Genomic DNA, 13,289 nt, shown 5'->3' with positions numbered 1-13,289 from the left:
ATAATATTTGAAATGTATATATAGATATATATATATCGAATTAACTTTACGGTGTGACTTTGTCAGATCTACCAAGCAGATATTTATCTGATTATTTATGGATGTCATAAATTGTTTGTAGTAATTACAAAGCCTTAATCCATTATTCGCAAATGTGAATCTGTGCTGCGTGGTTGCATATATTCCGGATAAAATTCCCCTTTCGAACGCTCGGAGTTGCAAAACGAGAAATCAAACAGAAAACAGGATATTAATAAAATTTGATTTGATCATAATTTTTGTTATTTAGCGTCACTTTTCTACCACTGTTAGCTAACCGCGACGATGAGGATGAGATGATATGAAATTGATGAAGGGACACTCACAAAGAACACTTATGCCCAGAACGGAATTTGAACCCAGGGCCCGTGGCGTCGCACAGCGCTGTGCTAACCACTTCGATACAGAGGTCGGTTACGTTATTAATAAAAGTTATTAATAATATCTCTGAGCTGTGACAGTTTGCGTGGTGACACGATGAATACGTCGTTTGTACAGTGGGATCCATGTGTATTACCGTGCAAATTGTCCATCACCATGTTCGTGCACTTTATTTCACCCAATAAGAGCTTCAAAAATTAAAAGAAAATTCAAAGCCAGCTGTTTACAACTTCTGCACCAGCATAAATATAAAAATCCATAGCTTAAAAACACATAGGATGCAAGAGAAAAATTAATTAAAATAGTCGTGGACAATTTGTACGGTAATACTCATGGATCCCACTGTACCTTTTATTTGGAGACGATAACATTCCTAGCAAAAGTATCAATAACTTTTACGATTTTTTGTGAACGAGAAGGCAAGTCTGCATATAAATTATTAATAAATATAGTGAAACTTTCACAGAGAAAAATGTTTGTTTGGGGAAACCAAAAAATGATAGTGGTGAACAATTCGTTTGTTTAAATAGGCATCAACCAAACAATTGTTCACCAGTACCAAAATATTTGGTCAAGTTCTATTTGTTTGTCGTAAACATTTTTCTGGTTACCAATACCATCGTAAGTAAACATGACACAGGTTGTTCTCAAACTACAGTACCTACATTTTTCTTTCTGCTGTACTTCGTTCTCTACACTGATTCTTTATTCGTATTTTTACTTTATATGTTAATTTGGGATGCTATGGACGGAAAAGGGTCAAAATAAACTGGCGTCCGTTGGATTTTAAGGAAGTTTAAGCCCAATTTTAACCCCACATTCTTCTTCCTTCCTAATATTCCTTGAATTTGAAATTCTGGCATTTGTTCGACGAGCTTGTGCTGGTCACACTTGTAATGATGGTCTCCAGTCAGGCATTCTAGAAATATTTTTGGGGGTGTCCGAATCAAGTGTCTCGGGAATAATAATAATAATCATAGTGGTAATAATAATAGTAGTAATAATAATAATGTTTAATTTAAAATAATTATATTAAGACCAATTATTACTAATTACAATACATACATTAATATTATATTATTATTACACGAATAGGTAAAATGACTGTATAAGAATAGAGACATATAACAGCGCATATTCATTACGTAGCTTACCTGTAGTTAAGATCGGAATAATTTACATAAAAACAAGTGACGTGACAATGAAATTATAGTCAAATAGATGAATAATTGAATATTTAAGAAATAACAAAAATGATGTTACATGTAGTTGGAGAAAAGTAAGTTTCTGATTAATATTTTATGCAGATTATTTTGAGTAGTGGACATAAATCATCTTTGTAATGTCATTCAAAGTCCTATGATCCCAATATAATCCTTGCCTTCTAAAAAGTTCAGAGGAAATTAATAACCATCGATTATGCAACAAATGCTAATATTTTCATTACTTAATTTTAGTACCTGGCAAGTCTTTCGGGGGATCCGGACCTCTGGACCCCCCTCCCCTCAATACGTCCTTCCTGTCCTTCAAAGTCGTATGATCTCAATTAGTTCAGAGGAAATTATACGTACAACAAATGCTAAACGAGTATATTTCATTATTTAATTTTCGTACTTAATAAGTCTTTCGGGTTGGGAGGGGGGGGTCCGGATAAATACGTCCTTCCTGTTCTTCAAAGCCATATGATCCAAATATAGTCCTTGTCTTCCAATAAGTTCAGAGGAAATTATGCAAAAATTCTAAACGAGTAGGCTATATTTTCATTATTTAATTTTCGTACTTGATAAGTCTTTAGGGCGGGTCCGGACCACCTGAACCCCCTAAATACGTCCTTGTCTCCAGTGGCAGCGATTAGGTTCCAAAACTGGAGGGGCAAGGACAGTTTACTTTCCCTTGGTAGATAAGGTTTAGCATAGTGTGAGCAAATTTGTCAAAAAGTGAGGGGCAACTGCCCCCTCCCCGCAATCGCCGCCACTGGTGGTCTCATAATAATTAATGAAATACCTTCTGATTAAAATAACATTTTCGACCAACAATAACTTTTCAGGTTGTCGTGGACCAATTCTGCTCCCCTCCAGGACGCGTGTCTCTCTATGCATACACATTCCCTATCTTCAACTGATACAAAAGGTTCTCTACGGTCCAAAACCCATCTATTCTTGCTGATCTTCTTCTCTCCTGGACCGGAATTGAATTTATATAAAAATCCTGGACCTTTAACAACCCTGCCCGGAACCCCCGGCGTCGTAACGCGCTGTGCTAACCACTTCGCCACGGAGGTGATTCTCCCTAAGGAAATCACACATTTATTTACTTTACACTAAAAAAGAAAGCTTAACCTTGAGAACAACTGCATGCTTGTTGCTTATGTCAAATGGGTGTAGGCTAGTTTCATGCTATAAAAGCCAATTGTGGAGTGAGCGCTTCGCTTTTAGATAAGATATGCGTGCATACAAAAAAAAGTACGAATGATATCTTGCCAACCCTATTTAAAACTTTTTGGTCATGCGGTGATGTAAGATCATTTAAAAACAAACAGAGGCTGTACTCGGTAGCCTATATTTGCTTATCATTCAATGACGTCATCAAGCTGCTGAGTGGCGTTTTCTTTACGAGCACTTTTATGGCATTCCTTTCACGATATGTCAATGCTATTCGAGTTGACAAGTGCTACAGGAACAATACGACATAGCTGCTTTATGTTCATTCCACAAACACACACACACACACACACACAGGAAAGAGAGTTTTGCATGCTAATCTTTTCTAGCACATGGAAGTAAAGCGTGAGGAGCCTGCACGTACCGTCTATTCATTTTTTAATTTAAAACGAAATTAAAGTTACCTCAGCTTTTCTTTACTTTATTACCAAATTTAAAATATTTGTCTTAGGTATATTAGTTTGTTTAATGTTGAGTCATTGAAGTAATTACAACAGTTAAAATATCCACATGTGGTTAATTCTATATAAGCCCGTTTATATTCGAATTGTTTTAAATTTGTTCGTGTATTGTAATGACTGTGGCCGCGCTGGCTCAGTCGGTAACGCGTCTGACTACCATGCTAAAGGTCCCGGGTTCGATCCCCGGCCGGTTAAAATCCGGGAACTTTTCTAACGTTGGAAAAGACCCCGGCGCCCACATGGGTACCTGGGGGGTAAAGGCGGTCAGGGGCGTGATGCTGATCACATCACCCCCACTCACGACCGGATCAAGAAAGTGTGGGGCGTTACCCCTATACGCCTTCATGGCGTGGTGCTAAGCACAGGGGAGCCCTTTACCTTTTGTGATGACTAAGTGATAACGTCGTCGCCTTGTGATCCATTTGTCCCGGGTTCGATACCACGAATCCCACTTTAAACTGTAGGTCCAGTCCTGATTGGCCTATTTGAGCATAAAGTGGACTTAAAACAAAAACATTATCAACCTGTATTGTGTTATATAAATGAAATAACCGTAGTGATGATGCACCCATTGAATTTCCGATGCAAATGCAATATTGATTTAGTTTGCTTTTGACACGTCGGCGTACACACGCACCCTGTTAAGAAATTGTTGCATCAGAAACAATTATATCATCAGACTGATAACGAGTGTTTGTGGATTGGCGTGACCAGTTGTCTGCCCAGGTTTTTCACAGGGGGAAGGATACCTACCTTCTTTTTTTAAGTAGTCATATATTTTCCCTTTTTTGAAAAAATCTGGTCCGTAGGGAGCTTATGATTCAAACTAACGACCCCCTGGTGACGTCACTGAACGTGACCATAAAATGTCTCAGAGACGATACGAATGAGTACCGCATTTCACCACATAATCGTCGCAGATTTTATCCCAATTTTTTTAGCAGAAAAAGTGCGGTGCGACCATTATGTGAAACTTTTTTCTATTTTACATGAAGCCGGTACTTAAAAATCATTTGCCACTAAACTGTGTTTGGTGTAAGATTAAGATGCACAGAATACTCGTGAATAGTCCAAATCGACGCACATCATTCCTTCAAAAACACTAAGTTGCTGACCAAGGCAGTTTATTAAGATATAAAAGCACTTAACATGTAACGTTTCAACCCTGCATCAGGGTCTTCCTCAGACGAAGAAAGGAGTGCTTAGCCAGTGGCGTGCCCAGGATTTCCGAAAGGGAGCGGTTATGTGCACATTTTTTAAGTAGTCAGTCCTTATTTTGCCATATTTTCCTGCCCTTGACGTTCTTTTTTTTTAATACTGGACCAAAAAGGGGGGTTATAACCCCACCAACCCTCCCCCTTGGGCACGCCACTGTGCTTAGCATAGTGCGCCACGACGCCAGGACTCCCAGCCCAAGTTCGAATCTAGGCCTCGGGGTGGGTGTTCTTTGCGAACTTCGCTTCATCAATTTCATCATATCATCACTCATCCTCATCTTCGCGATTAGCTAAAAGTGACAGAGAAGGGAAGTAAAATAAACAAAATCAATCATGTGTAGAAATATTGCACTTCAGATAAATTACTACAGTGTTGGGACGTACGACCTAACAAAACTTAATGTTTCCCAGGATTCTGTACCGCTATCATTGGCTTTGTTATCTAACTAGCAGATGCGACGATTACTCGATGAGGGGCCTCCCCGATGGCGTAGTGGCAACGTCGTCGCCTTTCAAGGGGTCCCGGGTTCGATAACCGTTGGAGGCACATGGCACAGTTGTTCGGGTCCCACTTTAAACTGTAGGCAGGATTGTCAAAGGTCCATGAACACATAAATACTAATGTGTTTTGCTGTAGGACTGGAACGGAACCTTTTTTCTCTCGCATAATTTAAATTCGATCCAAGTTGCGTATTGTTTCATTGAAAAAGTTTCCTGGACCGAATTTAAATTGATCTGGAAAAAAATGATCGAATTGAAATACGGTCTAGAACCCATTTACGCTTGCTAATTCCTGGACCTTTAACAACCCAGACTGTAGGAATAGGTCCAGTCACGATTAGCCTTTCTGTGCATAAAGTGGACTTAAAGCAACAATTCAATCAATCAATTACGCGATGAGATGTTATGAACCAATGTTTTGACTGAAAAACAGGGTATGACGATGATGCAGTGAGACACGGTACTCCATCATGGCAACGTTTCGATCGAGGTGAACCTACTCCTACAGTTCTAAAGTAGACAAGTGGGGTGGTGCCCATCACCCCCAAGGCCATGGACGCATCCCCCTGAAGTCGTTCATCAAAACCCCCCTCCCCAAGAATTGTTCATCATAACCCACCCCCAATATATTTTGGATAAATAAGCAGTAATTTAATTTTATTTGAATGTCGATCATTTGTTTTCATTTTTTTTAAAATATATTTTAAAATTACGGAAAGCTACCACATTGATTAACCTGACTTGTTAGAGAGCAAATTATGTATGTGCGTTTAAACACTGTTCATGGGCAGAGAATGCGATTTTCAAAATCACGAATTGCTTTCAACTTAAGATAGAAAATTCAAACTGGGCACACCAAATATTCGTGCTGCAGTTGTCTTTTAACAAAAAAACTAGTTTCTTCGTGTGACAGATTTATTTTGTTGTTTCATGAGGCATCAAAAGGCTGTAACCGAAGTTACAAGGTCGTGCCGGGAAACTGCTCCTTCAAAGAGCTCGCCCCTTATACTTGAGATAAATACGAGAATTATTTTAATAATCAATAGCAATAATTACATTATTTTAAGTGCAAATTTTACTTTCTAAAGTAAAATTTTCCTGTAACATGAATTGACATTAAATATTTTCTGCTTTATCTAATTTATTGTATGCAGTATACTTAGTACAACTATTACAGCATGTAGGGAATCGACAATACAATAGTATTTCTAATAGAACAATACCATTAAAATAATGCACCTGCATTAAAGTTAGTAGTATCTAATAGTTCACAATCACCTCATCAAGACGCCATACACGTATCGTTGAACGAAGACTTGCGAGCGAAGCGAGCAATAACATTTTTAGATCTATTTCTTTTCAAACTATCCAGAATATTAACTTAATAGGGAGTCAAAACTTTCACAGGTTGCGGCGATATTTACTTTTGTCCAACTTTTTCTCCTTTTGCACGTCGAGATACATCGAAATCTATTTGAGATATTTCAACCTGATGGTGATATTGCCACCACTGAGATCTATTGATGCAGGTTGCTCGTATCTACAATAATCTTTTTTTTTTCCCTCCAGGGAGGTTCAAGGGACCGCTTCGCCCCTTTTCGTGCGGGCGGCCATAGACTTCTAATTTAGAAGTCAGTGCTATATTTTACTTTACTCCTTTTTTACTGGAAGTGAACGAACAAAGGGTGGTTATAACACGAACGGACCCCACCCCTCTCACTGCGAATAACCCAGCTTAAAATCCAATTGATAGTACACGAACTGCCAATGGTATACAGGAATTTTTATACATTATATTGATAAATATGGTCCCTCAAAACTGAATGTTGGATCCCCATCACTACAGAAATCCCTTGACAATCTAAGATTTAACAAATCAAGAGCTGCATATCCCCTCTAATTCAATACTCAGTCTCCCTATCAAAATTCCGAAGCTAATTTTAGACTTACTCTTGATATTGAAGAGCAAACATTGTCCCCCCCCCCCAAATTCATACTCAATCCCCATACCAGAATTCGCGTAAAGTATAACTGATATTCAATAAATAGCTATTCCTCCTCCCCAAATCTACTGCTCAGTCTCATCTACTTAAAATTCTCGTAACAATCTAAACACTGATATTCAAGAGTTGTATCCCCCAAAGTTTAATCTTCACCCCCACCAGAATTCATGAGACAATTTAAGGCATAATGTGTAAGAGCTTGATATTGTCCCCCCAAATAATACTTATTAGACTACTCGTTATATTCACCAATTGCTATTTCTATAGCAGCGATGCTTAAATGATAACGTAAATCAAACCAATGCTGTATTGTTTATTAAATCAAATTTAGATCACAATAACCCCCCCTCCAAAAAAGTTGGGTGGACGCAACCTGCGTCCACAAACACACCTGTGGGCACCCCTGGACAAGTGTAAAGTGTTCCCGCCGGGAATTGAAACTGGAACCGTGGGCTCATGAGTGGCGCACCCACGAATTTTGAAATAAGGTGAGATATATTATAAGGGGAGAGAGTTTCATATGTTGCTATTGTTCCTGCATTTTGATGTTATAGAAGAAAGGTTCGACTAAGGGAAAGGGTGGACCTACAACTTAACTTAGCCTTCGGATCGCCCAGGCAACTTATTAAACAAGATCAGTGGCGGCGATTGGGTTCCAATACCGGGGGGGGGGGTGCCAAAACTGAGGGAGGGGCAAAGACAGTATATTTCCCTTCGTAGATAAGGTTTAGCATAGTGCGGGGGCAAAAGTGGCAAAAAGTGGGGTAAAACTGACCCCCTCGCCCCGCCTAATCGCCGACACCGAACAAGATAGATGATCCTCCATATTAACGTTACCGAGAGAAGTTTCAACGTAACTCGAGACGAGACTGCCGTTTAAAAATAGACAGAATGATATGAGACATCGGCAATATTAAACGAAAAACAAGACGAACTGTGAGATTTTTGTCTCTTTCTTTAGAAACTTCAGTAAGTTACATTGTAATGTGTATCCTTGACAATTTCACCTCAATGAAATTCCGTTCATACGAAACGAAGATATGATACTTTTTTTTATGGGTAAGTCATTTAATTATTTTTTTTCACGTGTGCAGCCTGGCTGCATAAAATTATGTTCTTAGCGTCGAACAGAAAGGGTTTGCAAAATAAATTGTTTGCCTTCTCTACAGGCTTTGAAAATTCTGTCGTAACACGTTCAGCGCTTGAAGTGGAAAATGTTGGGAGGATGTTTTGTTGAGTCTTGGGGATTGCTGGGATGCTAGTATGGTTCAATGAGACAGCTCGGGGGGGGGGGGGGAATTTAGCTAACTGGGAGGATATCATCCCTCTTCACTTCGAGCACTGAACACGCTGCATATTACTGCCTGCTAAGGTTCGTCTTCTATCCGGCCGGCCGGCCGGCCCCCGTGGCAGATTGGTTAGCACATCGCGCTACGGCTACAGGGGTCCCGGGTTCGAATCCTGGCTTGGGCATGGATGTTTGTGAGTGTCCATTCATCAATTTCATCATATCATCACTCATACTCATCTTCGCAAATTAGCCAAGAGTGGCACAAGAAGCGAAGTAAAATAAAGCAAATCAATCAATCAATCAAATAGTATTTTATCTACACCATCTTTAACGGAAACAATTTAGAAGATTCGTAATGTACTGTAACGTATCTTGGCAACGTGAAAGGTGTAATGTCATACATGCAAATAAAATAATTATCAGGTGTATGGGTTGATTAAAGAAGGGGCGGAGAGGCAGTTTCCCCCTACCTCTTCCTAGACATTTAAAACTGACAACAAGGCATCAATTAACATTAGGGTAAATGAAGATGGTCCTCTTACACGAGTCAACTAAAACCAACAAGAAATAAACAAATTATGAGCTAATGACGGTCTACCTCTTTCACATTTGAAATTGCTATCACGCCCACGCTTGATATTTAGAAAATCTATTGGACCATGTCCAGGCACGTATCCAGGAATTCCTTTCGGGGGCTGAACAACATCTCTTTAAGGGGTATAGATAGAACCTCACAATTGTAAGTTGAGGCCAGTGGTGGCGATTGGGTTCCAAAGTAAGGAGGCAATGCAAGGAAATTTTACTTTCTCTTGGTAGACAAGGCCTAGAGTTGACGAGCTGTATCTTTGCGGGTGGCCTTGGCTACTCCGCGCAGAGTGTGAGAGATACGTTTATGTAGTTGCCACCTACTCGCCCTTTGGGTGGTCGACAGCAAGGACAGAACGCAAGATAATGACGCGCAGCCGGTAGCTTCTCCCCTTTGCTACTGCGCAGCCGGGCTTGGGCAGGGTTCACCCGCAATGATACAGCTCCTCAACTCTAGGATTAAGAGGCCAAGTGTGGAGGTAAAACAATGGGGAGCAACTATCCCCTAAATCGTTGCCACTGTTTAAGGCTGCCACTTAAATCAGAACGTGAAATCGGAACCTTTTTCTACCACTCGACTCCTCTGTTTCCATGCATTAGCAATGTGTGCCGGAACCATCTGAGTATGCGTGTTTGCCCATTTCTTCTCATCAGGCATCAAAACATCTATGGTGTCTTTGAGTGTTTTTACGAAGCTGTTACACATGCACGAGACGGACAACCCACTTGACACCGCGAGATTCAAACTTTGGGCTGCGAACTGGACCCAGACAGTTCTCGAATATTTCTCTCCGATTCGAGCCTGAACACCACTAATCTTGTCCTCCTATAAAAGCTGAAACCCACCAAGTTGTTCATATTCAGGCCTAAGCACTCGCAAGTGTTCAAACTTGTATGTCACAGTTTCCGCAGTCTCTTCATATATCGGCATGAAACGAAAGAAGTCTTCTCAAATATAGCTGGATCGCGAAACAATTAATGCACAGTGAAAACCCTTCCGTTCCCAACACATCTAATGTTTCGTTTGGCAATGTGATCAAATGCTTACTCATTTATCTCCAGTGACGTGCCCAAGGGAGGATTGGTGGGTCATAACCCAATTTGGCGAAGTATTCCTTAAAAGATAACGTCAAAGATAGGAAAAGATGGCAAAATTAAGACTGAACACCAAAAATAGTATGCATAACCCCTCTCCCTTCAGAAAATCCTGGGCACGCCACTCTTTATCTCGGACACATTTTTTTAAAAATCAACTCACCAGAAGTATTTATCATTTCGTATTGGAGACTGAAGTAAGATGTGTTCTTCCTGCAGGTTTGGATATTATTATTTAGGGTGCTGTCGCCTGCCTTCGCACCAAGCCTTAACAAAGCCCTAATTTTCCATCCTTGTGACATGGATCTTCAAGACTTTGGAACGTTTCAGACCGAAGGGACACGCGATACCTGTCGTTTGGAACGAGCCAATCAACAGCAACGTTTCATACCGTAGCGACACAAAAGGCCGCACAAATCTACGTTCGACTTGTGAAATCCTCAGGCGACATCGGTGTGAAATCACCCTTAGTAGGCCACTGTTATCGTCACCTCGAAGCGGCAGCTCGTGTTGACTACAGAAGTAAAATGTCTCCTCAACCGGTAGGAATGCTCCTCAGTTTTCTTCTTTCTCCTTTATTTTCTGTGCTTGTTCGTTATACAGGCAACATCTTACGATTTGACATTCACAGGACATGTACTATGTAGACATTTTAGCGAAAAATCAGTCGAAGTCAAGGGTGGCTCGGTTGGTAGAGCAATGGCACGGTATGCCAGAGCCCTGATTCGGGTCCTGAAGAGTAGAGGCTGCAATTTCCGCTAAAATAACTACTGTACATAAGTAGCATCTTCTTGCTTTCTCTTCTATACATTCACAAATTTTCGGCTGTCCCTTTATAATAGTTAAGTGTTTGAGTGTGTGTCGAACCCAGTACGCTTAAACAAAAGTATTTTTTTACACCATGAAATTCTCGGACTGCATACACGAAATTTGGTCCGGACACAACTAAATAATCACTCAAAACTTTGATTTTCAGTTGATCTGTGCAGATAATTTCATTTTTAATAAACTGCTCCAATACTGCTGAAATATTCAATTTAGAGAGAGACGTTCGATCTCTTCCGCCCTCGACCCGAACTAGTACTACACTGAGGCTACGTAAGTTTCGCTGTCGTCAATGTCTTCAGCTTTAGACCCAAACGTTACTTTACGGTATTTAGTCCTTTTGATTTTTGAATCACTAGATCTTAAAAGCAACCAATTGACACTGACTGATCACTAATCGACTGTATAAACTGTCACACTTACCTCTGAAGTCTCATTAACCGATTCTGTTGTACAGATCAACTGGGAAATTGAAGCCGCGTATTTATATCCTCATTATATTCTAGAACGTTCCGCAGATAAAGCGATTCGGTAATACTGCCAGTAGTTCGACTCCTATTATTCAGGAACGTTCCCTCTCACGCTTTCCAGATATTAAAAACTATAACGAATCGTCCTACTTGTGGCGCTACCTTTGTTGTGCGTACAGCTTCCAAATGCGGACAAGTCTTTATGTAGTGCTCAAGTTCGCTGCGACAACACCGAAAGGGCAAGAAAAGTTTACGTGCAATATTATCAACAACAGCGTTATAGAACATTCTCCGTCTTGCCTTGATAATTATTTCTCTATCGTCACATTATTCAAGAAGACAAAAACGTATTTTTATTTAGTGTAAATTGAAAAATTTCCTGGTGGCGGCTCCAGCCCCTGATCCCCACCTTGGATACGTGCTATTAACAATAAGAAGGTTATAGAACATTCTCCGTCTCTCCTCGATAATTATTTCTCATTAAATTATCGTTACATTTTTCAAGAAGCCAAAAACCTAATTTTATCTAGTAAACTGAAAAAAAATCCTGGTTGGGGGGGGGCCCTCGAGCCCCCTGATCCCCACCTTGGATAGGCGCTATTATCAATAACAGGGTTACAGAACATTCTCAGTCTTTCCTCGATAATTATTTATCTCCTTAAATTATCGTCACCACAAGGAACCAAAAACCTCATTTTATCTAGTGTTAACCGAAAACTTTCGGGGGGGGGGGCTCGAGCCCCCTAAGCCCCCCTTGGATACGTGCCTGACCATGTCAACTTCTCTTAACGTAGAACACCGTGGACTGAATTTTGTAGAAGTCTGTACGTACCCACAGCATGAAATATCTATCTGTGGGACTCGTGTCGTGATTGTCCCTTCATCCATCTCAACCTAGTAGCACCATTCAACCCTATCGTAGCGATTAGTCAAAAGTGGAAGAAACGCGTCGTAACAATGTAACATAAACTAAATCATTCACTCCAAGAACATCCATAAAATATTTTCCCCCAAAACAATGCTCTGCCTCTTTAAAAACATTGAAGTTACTGTATCTGCATTCCTGCTGTGATCCTGTACCTGCCTTATGCGCAGGGGCGGCGCCAGGGAGCGCGAGGGGATGCTTTCACACCCCCTAAATTTCTTCCTCACCCCCTATTCAAAATCTATGTTGAAAACATTAATTCTTGCAGTGTCATATGTCGTAGTTACATTGGTAGTGACACCACCAGGCGCGGAGCGTCCATGTAAGCCGTGTAAGCCGGGCTTACACTTTATTAGTTCTAGTAAAATGTATGTAATTATATGGCAAAATTCATAAAAACTTCAAAGTTCATCTCGGCCCGATACCAGTCTTCGAGTTCCTGTTTGTTAGATTGCAACACTTCAGCACCAGATGGCACATGAGAACTCCCGCCTTTTGCTTGGGGAAAGTTGTAAGCCGTCTGAATGTTGCCTTACAAATTTCTGACCGCGAAGGAGCAGTGCCTACCGTCGCCCACCGTATCTGGAAGGAGAAGGAGAAGAACCAAGTGAAGAACAAGGAATATAGGGAGAAGAGCGCATCGAAACCCTAGGTATGTAAACCTACGGGCAGAGGCTTACAGCAGCGTTGCAAACCTCATGTTTAGAAAAAGTGTTGTTCATGGACGTCCGCAGTATTTCTTTCCACCAGGAGGATTAAGCAAAGTATTTTTTTCAGGGGTTGGGGTAAACTAGGTATATTTCCCTTCTAAAAATATACTAATTCAATTTGAAGTTAACATTTTTCTGCAATGCCCTTACAATCATTAACAATTTGATGTGACTGAAATGAAATTGTATGTGTGAAAATGGTGGACATTCATTTTTCAGGAAGTGTCTCCTCCCCTTGTCCCTTCTGGACATCCATGGTGTCGTTTAAACTCCGAAATTATGCTACATACTACTAAATTGTTCTGGGATTTTCATATTATAAATATTAATTTATAACAAAAACAA

Source organism: Lepisma saccharinum, chromosome 25 (assembly GCF_977018435.1).
Source record: "Lepisma saccharinum chromosome 25, izLepSacc3.1, whole genome shotgun sequence".
Classification (NCBI taxonomy): domain Eukaryota; kingdom Metazoa; phylum Arthropoda; class Insecta; order Zygentoma; family Lepismatidae; genus Lepisma; species Lepisma saccharinum.
The sequence above is the reverse complement of the archived record's forward strand: the minus strand, read 5'-3'. Positions refer to the sequence as shown.